Raw genomic sequence first — 13,366 nt, 5'->3', positions numbered from 1 at the left:
TTTAGACCGGCTCCACTTAAATAAAATGTAATCGATTCGTTTAGGTCAGCGATAGCTATTCGTCAAATAAACGGCCTGTAATTCGCTAAGTTTGTTTATAAATAATTCAGGCTGATAACGCTTCTTGTCATAAATACACACAGTTGCTATAATGTAAGGTGATAAAGTAATAAATGTTCTTTTACATGCACATGTAAAATGTTTACTCATACACGTTTTCATTAAAATGAACACTCCAAAACACTACATATCCTTTAAATTGACAAACATCCAAAAACGTTTTATATAACGATCATCATATCTAATTTTGATAAATAGTTTTGTAATAAGTTTGGAGTTGATATTTTTATAAAACACGTATGTTGTTCTGTCATTAAAAAGACGACACACAGAAATACTAGGAGTACAAAACCGAGGTATTAAAATGCATACGTACATTTCCATATCAAAGTGTTTTGATGAAATAATGATGTGCTAGTGATTCAGTTCCGTAAAATGACAATCCATTGTGTTCCTTCTCGAAATGTGTTACCATTGTTTCGAAAATATTACGCTTCGTTTTGATCCCCAACCCGTTGTGACCGTTCAATTGCATATTTCTTTGGAATCGTAAAGTCCCTGAACAAGTTCTACTTTGTCAGATTTCATCAAATTCTAAGAATGCACTCTTACTCCCAAACAGGATTTACCGGAATAAGTAAAAATGTTCCAAAATACCAAAAGAGATAAATTAATGTCAAAAGCAATGGTCCATACGAAGCATACCGAGATCATATTTAAAGAAAGGTGCAGAAAACACGGTATTGCTACCTTATGTGAGATATAGTATCACAGTAAATCTTTTAGCACTCACCAATCAGTTATTATTTTTGCAACCTATTTAACTAATAAATATATGGTCACAATTTTGTTATCAGTTATTCATATTTTTGATAATTTTACTACTCAAAATGTATGTTTGTATACATGTGTTTGTATTGATTTTGAATAAATGTGCCTCTTAAAATATTTGAAATGCGTTAAACAGAGAAATCCCAAATCTGCATTTTGTCAAGGAAGCTGTCCTGTAAAAGCAGTATTTACCATTTGTATGGCTATTTGAAATGTATTATTTACCAAATGATATGATTCACAAGTTTCAGTGTGTATTATACTAAATAGAATATGACTCCTGAACTTTATGATATTACCTAATTGCTATTTTAATTTAAGCTGTTTTGCAAGAATATGTACAATCAATTTGCCGACTTTCCAAAAAAGAAAACAAGTGTTTTCCTGATCTTTTAAATGTCAGGACAAAAAACGATGACTTAATTACGATATTCGATGTCAGCAACTTAAGAGTTATTTGACTTAAGAGATTGTAATTCACATAGAAATGTTTCATATATATTTATATGTAATTTTACTGTCAAATATTACTATTATGTTGTAGCCGGTAGCAATATCGAGGTAAAATTGGTATTAATCATTGTACGTATCCGTTTATCATTACTTGAGCAACTTTTGAGTCAATTTTAAGGTCATCATCATTGACTCCATTCACCTTAGAGTCCATTATATATATCTAGTAATCCGATTAGTTACATCCTTCTTAGATACAATTAAGAACGGTATTTAATTATATTCCAGGGGTGGTATTCAATGTACAATGAACGTTAACATACATTATTGACTTTATTCATACAATTGGTCATATATAACACATAATCCGATTGGCTTCTTCAATATTGCACTAAATTAAGATCAGTTTCGAATACCAGTCGAGGTTTCATTAGTTTGGGGCGCAGTTTTGTTATAAGAGCTTAGACGTGACTTAACAAAGTGGTGATGGAAATGTTATAACGCCGCTTAAATGCTGCAATTTAATCTTCCTTAAAGTATCATTGAGAAAGAATCCGACGTTTAACATTTAATTTAAATAGATAAAACAATGTTTCCTTACATTTATTTTTATTCAGTTACGACGTACAGATAGGTTCAAAACAGATAAAAAGATAAAATTTGATACTAATTACATTATCTGTCTTCGCTTTTTACTGTCCATTTGTATAATACAATAAACACTAAGCCTATCAGAGACAATAGTTAATGCACTGTTTTCCTTTAATTGTCTTTATGTTATGGTTTGGTGTTGTTACGGATGGTTGTGTTCATACCAACTGGGGAAGCGAAACTGAAATTCATTTTTCAATTTTAATTGAGAGGTACCAGGTTTTGTCTCTCAATACAAAACATTACCAGAAGACAAAACTGTAAGATAACCAGAAAACTTCTTTATTAGAAAGGTCACAATACGTCAAAATGGTGATAAATAAATATTAAAAGCAACACATGAAAAACATCATACAATTTTTAACATTTCAAATTGAAACAAAATTAATTATCGTGACAAGTATAAATATAAATGATTTTTTTCTAAAACATATCAATACAATTGAGGAATTCATACAATTATACTAGTTCAAGAAACATGAGTATCATGTACTTTGTGACAGCATCATTTGACAGAATATAACTCATATCAAACGACATCGGTCGCTATATGCATGAATCGGCTAGGTCACACAGATTTAAAATAAAAGCTAAAATATGTTAAATTTACAAATATATTTTCTAGTTATTCATGCATTTGTGTTCTTGTCAAGCGAATATTTGTTTTTACTTTATACCTCATTTATACGTCCAATCGTAAGCTCTTATGTTCGACACGTATCTGTATACGATTCACAAGTCCCATGTCAAACTAATGACATATACTGAAACGCGTGGAAAGGTTCCGATACACGGGATGAACAGACGCTCCTTGATTCACATGTCCCATGTCAAACCAATGACATATACCGAAACGCGTGGAAAGGTTCCGATACACGGGATGAACAGACGCTCTTTGATGAGGTTGACATAAATTCTCTTTGAAACTTGGCGAATTTGTGTTTGTTTACAAACAACACTTCAAAATGTTGTCCAAATCGGATACCAACGCCTTTATATTATTTTTTTCGGAATACTGAATGTAAAGAAAAAATAAGTTATCTAATAATGTTTTGAACAGTACGGGATGTATTTGGAGCCATACACAACTGTGAAAAACATATATGACTCGCCAATCTGTATACGAGTCCAATTTGAAACATATTTCCGTATTGTTAAGAAAAAATGTATAATAACCTATATTTTTTTTCAGTGCAGCTATTTCAAAAGTGTCGGTTAAATGAAATTAAATTGCCATTATTTTAAGTCTACGGAATAAATTACAAAACTGCATAAATTGAAATGATTATGGTATTTTGAAGGGGACACACTATTAAAAAATCCGAAAAAAATGATCAGAAAAATATTGCATTAAGTCTCCTATTAACTGTGTGTATCTAGTACAAACTTCAAATATGGTTTACAAAATATGAACAAAATACGATATCCTTTGACCATCTAAGAAGCTTGAAGGACGATTCGATTATGCGATTCGAATTGTTCTTTTACCACTGCCTTACATAGTTCTTTAAAAAATCTCACTTTAGTTTAAGGTCGTTCAAATCTTAAATATAAAAAGAAATAATCATTCAAGAAGTATCGAGTTTTACAGTTCACGTTAGAATCTTTTTTCAAAGCTTCTAAAAGATTCTTTTAAACAGTTAAACAAAGTTATAATTATACATATATGATGTAGTTAAAATGCATGACGATGAATCATCCATTCATTCCAACAATTTATGAATTAATGTAATGAGACAACCCTTCAACCCTTCTCTTCAAACTAATAATAAACGCCTAGTGTAGCTAAGAGTGTTGTAAGTGAAATGTACTCAGATGCAGTTGAAGAAGTGATTGATTTATTATTAACAATAAAACCAAATTATAACCTGAGTTACACAAGCGATTGAAAGTATTACCTGATGCATGAGTAAGATCGTATTTAAGAAATTATTTCGTAATCACTACTCCTGAAGGTGCTTGAGTACCTCAGTTTTAATCAAATTACGTTAAGCTTTTCGGACATAAAATGTTTATTCTAAAATCAGGTTTGACAACGTAAAAAAGATTTACATGTGTTTGTCTATGTAAAGTCTGAATATTTATTTCAATAGCAAGTGTAAACAAAAGTAGACATGTTATACAGAATATTGAGAAACAAATACCACAAAAGGGTGCCTGATATCGTATACACCAAATATATGTGTTACCAAGGTTATGCTATTGTGTATAGTGGGTATATTTCAAGTAACTATTATTAAAAGTGAAACATAATGCAGGCTGACATATTTTGCTCATTTATGCTGCAAAACTTAGTTAATGATATAGAGGCTTTAGTAAAATACAAATGGTAAAATAATAGTAAACACCTACTAATGACGAAGGAGTCGGATCTGCGGTCTTATAACACTCCATAGGATGCATTTATTCGTTACCCTCTAGTACTACATCCGACCTTGGCTCGAATTCGCTTGGCTCAAATTTCACGATGGATCGAACTAGAAAAAAAAACGATTAATTTATACTCAAGGTAATATAATCCCGCTTGGCTCGAATTTTTCGAGACTCAATGTATTTTCGCCGGTCCCCAGGAGTTCCAGCCATCAGGGTTCGATTGTACAAGATTTCTGATAGCAACGGTAAGAAGGGGATAAAGTGTATGCTTCGAAACTTCGAAGACACGCTTCTACAAACTCATTTCAAAATTCCTGAACATGCATATCTACAGCGAAGAGGACTAACTTGTTTGCGTATAAATTGCCTTAAAACGATGATCGTCAGTGACGTTATTGAACTGGATGTAAACATTACTGAACTTGCACTGTCAGAACCTTTTCAACTGGATGTAAACATTACTGAACATGCACTTTCAGAACATTTTCAACTGGATGTAAACATTACTGAACATGCACTTTCAGAACCTTTTCCACTGGATGTAAACATTACAGAAAATGCACTTTCAGAAACCTTTTCAACTGGATGTAAACATTACTGAACTTGCACTTTCAGAAACTTTTCAACTGGATGTAAACATTACTGAACTTGCACTGTCAGAACCTTTTCAACTGGATGTAAACATTACTGAACTTGCACTTTCAGAACCTTTTCAACTGGATGTAAACATTACTGAACATGCACTTTCAGAACCTTTTCAACTGGATGTAAACATTACTGAACTTGCACTTTCAGAACATTTTCAACTGGATGTAAACATTACTGAAAATGCACTGTCAGAACTTACATTCACTTTAAACGGTTATCCATTATTGACATTGAATATATAAAGCGGATAAAGAACTGAGGTAGATAGTGTGTAGTCGGTTAAAAGAACACCAAAGTGTTATCCAATTACATTATGCAAATAACGGCCTTTTGCGAATATCGTGTTATCGAGTTTTGCAACAATTTATTATTCACATTTATTGTAATGATAAATCTGTCGCAGTGGAATTTTAACCAAAATAATGTTAAACGTAACCATTTAAATAAACATTGAATCTATTACTGTGTTTTATATTATCATTTGTCCCATCTGCAATTAAACTTGCAATGTATTCATTAACACTTTAAACTATAATAGCCAGAGCATAGATTACTAGCTGAGGTAGTTTATACCTTTAACAGAAGCATCTCATGGAAACCCATATTTGCATGCAAGTTTACCCAATAACAGTACTTATACACCGTAACTGTTTACGGATGGTCAAGCGTAGCGAGAGATAAACTCTGCCACTATTCGCTTGACCAAGACTGACGTTTTGAAGAAGTTATCGCGTGTTGTGTGGGTTAGGCATAGAATGATCGACGTATTTAATAATGATGGGGAGGAGTTATTATACCTTGCCCGCGGTCTTGCTCAGCTCTCGCATTGTTTTGATGGCCCGGTGGCGAAGCGCTGAATGTCGGCAGCTGACGCAAACCGAAACGTGTTATCACTTGGCGTAGAGCATGGGTTGCTGCTTGCCACTGAGTGTCATGGTTCTGACGGCTGGATCATCCATTAAGTGGACTGGAACAACATGCGGCGGGTTTCGTTGCGTGAGCCCCTGCCTTGGAACGTACCGTGAATATAAGGCCGGCAGATTAAGCCTTGCGACCGGTTTTCTTCCTCTCGTCAACATTTTGGTCTGTTTTCTCTTACAAAAGTTGGAAAAAAGAGGCATTAAGAGCAATGTGCTTTGGAGAGGCCAAACGAATTAGTATGATTATTTTCGTCATTCGATTGCTGTGAATATGGCTAAATCACACCCTTAATTATGTGCATTACAAAGATACCAATAACGAATGATATCCTTAAATAGCTTGTATTATATATAATAGTGTATAAAACATTGATAAGAAACCGTCATAGTCTATAATATCTCGTTTACACCGGTTGAAATTAATTAAACGTTCTTACTTAAAATCAAATATTGTTTACCATCACAAAACTTTTAAGTCTGTCAGTTATACCGATTGACATATATAAAGTCACACTGGGTTTCAAACATGCATCTGTGATTTTGCGAAATCACATCGTTTTATACTTTACATGTATAAAGTAAAATGTCAGGTCTAAATAATCTTAATCGTCTTCTGTGTTGCCGGGTGTGTTTCTCAAACTTTGGGCGTTATTTTTAGCAAGAACTTATCATAAAAAACTTACATATTTCCCCGAAATTATACTGAAAATTAATAAATAAAATCAATCTGAAAATTCAAAATCTAAGTGTTACGGTATGAAAGCTTTCGAAAACAATACCACACACTGAGTTATAAAATGATAATATTGCCGATTTCTGATTGACCTCCAACACCGTTCATGTGTACTAACGCTTATCTATCATTGCGCAAAGTAATGCGGTTATATTTAAACGTTGACAGTCGACATGATAATTATGCGATAACGTTGATAGCTAACAATTGATACGTTTGTTCAGCAGTTGAATCAGCGTGTCATTATCAATTTACCGCAGATAAACGGTCCACAATCAAACAATTGCTGCGCCAAATCAAAGAGAGATATGCGAACAATGTTAGTCATCTAATAGATACGTGTGACCAAATTACCCTATGCAGGATACCTATAGTTTTTCTACAAGTCTATTTAATTCTAACTGTTTACTTTCTCATTTTATTTTCATATTCAGCTGTTTATAATTGATTCAGATATTCACAATCAGTTGAGTTCGCCTGTGATATCCTCAAGTTGAAATTTATGCATTTGAAACGGTGTAATCTTGTAATCCCGTAAAAGTGCCACATGCGAATTTATGGTATTATCGTTCAAGAGTTTCACATGCGAATTTATGGTAATCTAGTAAAATAGTGTCACATGCGAATTTAAGGTATTTTTCAAAATAAGTTAAGCCTAACTACTGTATCGCCATGTGTAATACTGCATGTGAAATATAGTCACATGCGAATTTGAAACTGCAACATATAATAAAGTAATATGTTTGTTCTTAGAACCATTTAAGGCAACCACGTATTTAGCGTACATCAGCTATGCATTGAATATCGACCTTTCAATGCATAAGCTGCTTAGATGATCGCGAATTTTGTTTTTACTTGGCCATATTGCCATTTAACATTCAAGTTCATCAGCAGTATCCTTGAAAACTATTGGCCTAATTGTTGTATTTTATATAGCTACAACGATGCGTTCAGTTACAGTACATATACATTATAAAGCTAAAATTATTATCCATATCAGGTTCTTTCATGTTGTTTCCAATTCATGTACTAGCCTCATGATTCGACATATAAAGACACATATTCACACTTTGTCTGTTTGACCATATTAAAGCTCCTTTATTTTGCAGTGTCGACACAGTACGTCGTGTATTGTGGTGAGGATTATTACCGATCGACAAATGAATTTTGCGTGTTGGTGTTAATACTTCATTGACCTTTTTAACGTTATGACGTCAAGATCTAAAAATCGTTGATATGTTTATAAAATATTCACTATTATGTGCTATACATATCATATGTCGCTGTGTCCAAGTTTTTCCAAGTACTATACATATCTCTATACCAGGCATTGAAACACTTTTTAACAAAAAAATCCAGGTAAGGTCTTCCGTCTGTCTTCCATCACAATTTGTCGCACCATTTCTACGAAAGCCCCATCTACCGCTTGTCTTCCAGGCCGTTTGTCATCTGCTCATGATTCGGAAAAAAAACCCTATGTCATTTGAAAATGATTGATCTGGACACCTTGGATGATTTTTCTGTCATTTTTAGTAATGCAAGCGTCTGTGCAGGAGTGTAATTAACATTTACGCAGTAATTCATAGTCGTGCGTTGCTCCATACGAATTGACGTCGCCATCTGTGACGCTGTGCATTTAAACTACAGTGCTACGTGTTTGCTACACAACACTATCAATATACCTAATATGACGTTGTAATTTGTCAGTAAACGTCATGAATGTTTAAATTGACATCATGTGAATTTTAAAGACGATGCCGTTATTTCTTTTTTGAAATATATCGCGGGTTTACGGTGATGAATGTACCAAAACGTTGCGAATTATTCAAAGTGCTCCGTACTGCCTGATGTTCGTTGCCTTGAAAGCTTGTATTTAAGAACATGGATTTCATAATTTTACTATTGAAATATATTAATACAATTATGTTCTGCTTATTTGAAGACTTTTACTTCAATATCATCTTTTTATCCATATTAGTCATGTCAGTTCACAAACTTTATGGATGACACGTATTCAAATACTGATACTATCTGTATTACTTGTACTCATATGACGATCCTGATAACATATTGTCGCTCGTTTAAGAACGTTTAAACCCACGTTTTCATATAAAATATGGCATCACAACCGATTCAGTGTGATATGTGCTTAGAGGAAAATGCTGTTGGAAGTTGCGATACATGTGGGCATGTCGGTGAAGCTTGCTTACGTAGTCATCAGAACGGAAGGTCATTTCGAACTCACATTATCAACGCGTTGAACAAGGACAGCCAAACAACAAAAAGGATTGATATTACAGAAGAGCGATGTAAGAAACATCCGACAAAGAACGCGTTTTTTCTTTGCACCATTCATGATTCCATGGTTTGCGGACGATGCCTTCATTCGGAGCATATTCCTTGTGCAAAAGAAGTCGTTGACTTGGAGCAAGAAGGGGCTAAAATTGATTGCGATAAAGTCAACACAATGAAGTCACTTTTCAATGAGTTAAGAGATGAAATTTCGCTTATGAAAGTTGAAGCAGATCACAGTATGGAGAGCTGCAAGAATAGTGCTGATAAATGTTTGCAAGAATGTATGGAATTAGGAAAGAAGATAAAACAATGTGAAGATCAAGTGACTAGTAATATCAGAGATGGAATAGCAATGAAACATGCTAAAAATGTGAGTACCCATTCCCGTATCACTAAAACGTATGACGAAAAAGCCATTTGGTGTACCAATGAAGACAATAAAATTGACGACTTTGTTGACAATAATATGGCTGGTTACTTGTACCTCATGGGAAGACATTTTTAGAAAGATATTTCAAACGGTAGATCTGACCTGAAAGAAATTAAAATCAAACATATTTTCAAAGGGATTGTCTTTAAAGAAAACAAGGTTGTACTTAAATGTTTGTTTGAGGACTTGGATGAAGTTTGTGAACAACATGAAGAAGTCACTGGAAGCGACGATGGTAATTCCGACGATGTTGCCACACCCACCACAGAAATAGATAAGGTATCGATTTTGGTGTTAGATACCCTAATTATATTCACCTACAACGTGTCGCATTCTGTCTGAATTGCAAGATCACTATAAACACATATGAAGAATGTTTAATTAATTAAGTTATTTACATGTTGAATCATCAATGACTATCCACTTATTGTATTATAATATCAAGCATGACATTTAAATTGTGTTTAATTTCGGCTTGTCAAAACATATAAATATTTGCATTGCTAATATTGATAAGAATTCCTAATACAACAAAAATCTGAATGAGCGATTAGAAAATCCTTTTAAAACGTGTATTTTTTTTTAAAGAGCATCTAATGTTATAAGTTATATGCTTGATTTTAGACATGGCGGGAGCTCACTGCACTGTTGAATCAAGCCAAACACAATGTGGATACATCAGAAAAGGTTCGTACAAGTCTGTTCTGGTAAAGCGTTGCGCAGCATTTTCTTAAACAAACTAAACAAATTATACATATCAAATATGATGACGTGTTATCACCTTTTCGATCACAAAATAACACGTGGTTGTTATATTTCAAATGAAGACTTTCACCTGTGTCGATTAACCAAAATTAAAAATCATCGCATTACTACATTAACCGTTTGTAACAGACTTCATTTTAAACTGAGTCTAAAAGAACACATTTTTAAAAGATTGTTATATGTTGTGTAAATAAAATAGTTGGTCTCAGTGATCGCGTCGCCCTTTGCAAAAACATGAAAAACAACCATGAAAAGTCCAAAAGGTAAAAGCTAAAACAAAGGCCCTGTTTAAAGGCACAATTCCAAGGCCTACCATTCACTTATTGACATCTACACAACGTACAAACCATACTGCATCAAACTTTTTTACAATAATTACAATCAGGTTTTACTTTTAGGTATTGAAATAAAATATCTTAATATGTTCGTTGAACTTGTATTTTTGTATTTAATTTATTGTATGAGTGATTTGCGGTGTCTTCAAAGTGGCGCTGGCTTCGATAGGGTTTTTATTAACTTAGTATTGCAATGATCGAAGCATTTTTTGTACAAGTGAAATGTTAAGATATCATGAACTAGTAAAAGCGCCGTATAAAAGTCAGTAAACAGCATGTTATCTGAAATAAATGGTTGCTCGCTTGATAAATTGTCAAACAATTAACTTACGTATATGTGTGTAGTATCTCTGATTGTGGTCATTTAATCGAACATGTAAACAATTTGTTGATAAAGTCAAAAGGAAAGTGACGCTTAATCATTATAATCTAGATAAACCCACAGCGAAATCATCTTTAACAGTTTATGTATGCATATACGGTATGTCTTTCATGTTATACACGGTATATGTCTCTCGTTTAAAGTTTGTTGGTCCGATGCTTTTCAACAGATTCCTTGTAGATTGTGTTTTGTTTGGATTGCTTTTCTTGTATTATACAAGATACCATCATGCACTTGTATTGAAAAACAGAAAAAAACACATAGTAAAACATATCCAACGGGTTTGAATAGATAAAGGACCATCGTTTTGTCTATTATGATATTACGAAAACCAGTTGTAAAATACTATTGACGGGGAAACCAGTTGTCGAATACGATTGACGGGGAAACCAGTTGTCGAATTAACAGCTGTAATCGGTAGGACATAAGAGGATTGTGTATGCATATATCGTTATTGTATAATCGTGTATATCAAGTAGGTTAACACTAACTTTTATCACATGCTTACCCTTGTTTTCCGTGTAATATACCCATTACGAATATTTTTATCTTACACATGTGTAAGATAGCATATCAGACATTTCTATTGGCTAGACTAGTCACACGCGACCTAGATATCCCTCCGCATTGTTTGTAAACAAAATGGTTTAAACGCCAACAAATACTAACCTCAATAATGAAGCGGAAGGACTTCCGGGAGACAAATGGCTTACGAATCATAGTGCCAGAAAGCATCTTGTTCGAAAACTTTCTGATAACAATGTTCCGCCAACCAGATAATGCAGATTACTAGTCACAGAAATATCCAGTCAGTCAACAAATACAGCCACATTGGTGACAAACAACACGAGAACATTTCAAACATCTCCATCTTAACAGGCAATATGCGAACAATGCCATAAAATTTGCTTGCCAGTTTAATCAGCTGTCGGTTACCAAAACTCAAATACGAATTCCGCAACACAGGTTTCTCATCACACGTACGTCCCAAGACGGTAAGAACAGCTTGTTCTCTGCAAACATTCTTGATGGAACTTTTTCAACATCAACATCCATTCAGTGCAGAGTAAGGCTTCGTCGTAATCATATGCATGTTGTGAAAATCCATGTCCACTAAGAAAACGCTTTAAAGTCATCGTAGAAAGCGACAGCGAATAACTTTTAAATCCGTGCACACAGTAAAACTTGACTGACGATGTAGGTCACATAAACCGCGTAAAAGCATGTACTCTCAGTGTGACGTCATCAAGTTGTGTACTTATTGTGTTTTAATGGTTAAAATTGTTCGTTATTCATGTTGTTAGATATTTTACTACACATGTTTATACTTGTGACTTGTTCAGCGCTTTATCAGAATAAAAACTTGATAACTGCTAGCTTTTTTTGTCATTTTCATTTGGAACTATTTATATGGCGCATCGTTGACATTCCACTCAGTGTACTTTGGCTGTCATAGTATGCGAGCGGGCTTCGGATATTATATAAGTAAGCAATATGTATGCAAAAAGCTACAGAAACATGTTCAGTAGCAACAAGTTCAAACATAAATGCGAAATTGTGTGGTAAATATATGTACATAGATCAAACGGGTATCCTTTGTGAAATATTTTCCTTCTATCATTACAATATAAGTTGATTTTCAAGCTTACTAAAAACCAAGAGCATTTTATAAACTGCTGTCCTGCCCGCCATTGTATTTAACACCTTTATATAAATTATTCACATAATCTATGTATATAAACTGTTTATGTTTATCCGTTACATTTGTCGCTACCATTGGAAATATTTCATTTGATAGTTCGTTATTTCAGAAACATTAACACGCTAGTTGGACCTTTATAAAACGCTTAGAATTAAACATCGTTGTAGCTGTTCTCAGGATACTTCCACAAAAAAAGCTGAAGCCCTTTTAGCCTTCTGATTGGACTCTTCATGTTACTGTAAAATTTGATGTTATGTTTTCAGGCGGTAACATATGTTCTAGATGTTGGCCCCAGTATTAAGCTTTAAATGTATTCAATATAATTAGTAATCGTTATACATACTGATAGGTTATGCTTCAAATTCATACATTTTTCCAGACACAGAAGGAACTGTGTGATGAGCTGAAACGAGTGAAACAAGCTCTACATCATTCCGAAAAGGTAACACCTGTAACAACCATTTGTTCTGAATATTTTCGCAAGGATTTACTGGGAAACCAGAATAGTGAACCTTTTACATTAGTAAACCATTACTTTAAAACTATTTTTAAGAGGTATTTAGTCATTTTATATACAACTTGATAAACACATTGCGTTCTCTTTTCGTCTAATAGTCCTACTAACCAACGTAATATCCTAACGTTTTGCCGCTATAAGACAAGACAAGATCTAACAAGAGCTGCTGACAGCAAAACAGGGCATAGAGAAATATGAAAAGGATAGTGGTCTATACAAGCTATATGACAAGAAGACGCATACGATATGGCATAAGAGAAACCTCAGGAAA

This window comes from Mya arenaria, chromosome 9, assembly GCF_026914265.1.
Source record: "Mya arenaria isolate MELC-2E11 chromosome 9, ASM2691426v1".
Lineage (NCBI taxonomy): Eukaryota > Metazoa > Mollusca > Bivalvia > Myida > Myidae > Mya > Mya arenaria.
Note: the sequence above shows the minus strand (reverse complement) of the source record.